Here is a 689-nt window from a genome sequence, read left to right on the forward strand (position 1 = left end):
CTGCCCCCTCTGAGGATCAAACGCAGGACCTTCAGATTATGAGACTGACGCGCTACCTACTGCACTAAGGAGGCAGATACATGTTGTGGTTTATCAATGCTGTCTTTCACATTTCAAATGTTCCATGTTTAACCAATGCTGATATTTATATTGATTCAATGTTGAAATCCGATGTTGATTCAATTATCAATTTGCTCATTGAATAACAAAAACACTGACCAAGTATTACAGAAATATTTTTATTAATTTCAATTAAGAGAATTTTCACTATTGTGTGGTTGCAGTAGCCTCTGATCCTCTGCCAATCAAGTCCAAATTTTGTTGAAATTGTAATTTATCTAGGAAAAAGTAAATCAATTAGTAGTAATTATTATTATTTTCTTAGACTTATCCAGAGTGACAGTGGTTACAAAATATCACAGTTTAAGCACAAAAATACAGAAACAACATAAATATCATAACACGCAGTTTGGACGCAAGGATCACGAAGCAAAGAGCGATTCTGACTGCTCAAACGCGAATTGACGTCTCTTATACCCTTCACACGACATATTAGTATAAATATCACACGTAATGATTAGATATATAAGATATTTTTACAAAAAGCGTCAAAAAATGGTTTGATGCAGGTGAGATCGTAACTGACCTACAGTACTCTGCTATAAAAAACAAAAACAATAATAACATTT

The 689-nt window shown here is 33.4% G+C and overlaps 1 non-coding gene across 1 annotated transcript; it reads right to left on the bottom strand.

Annotated features, from left to right (window-relative positions):
- Position 1: 1 nt before the first annotated feature.
- On the bottom strand, positions 2–74 carry trnam-cau. The gene has a single exon. It is a non-coding gene; the product is annotated as a tRNA-Met (tRNA).
- Between the last annotated feature and the right edge of the window lie 615 nt (positions 75–689).

Source organism: Polyodon spathula, unplaced genomic scaffold (genome assembly GCF_017654505.1).
Source record: "Polyodon spathula isolate WHYD16114869_AA unplaced genomic scaffold, ASM1765450v1 scaffolds_3362, whole genome shotgun sequence".
Classification (NCBI taxonomy): Eukaryota; Metazoa; Chordata; class Actinopteri; order Acipenseriformes; family Polyodontidae; genus Polyodon; species Polyodon spathula.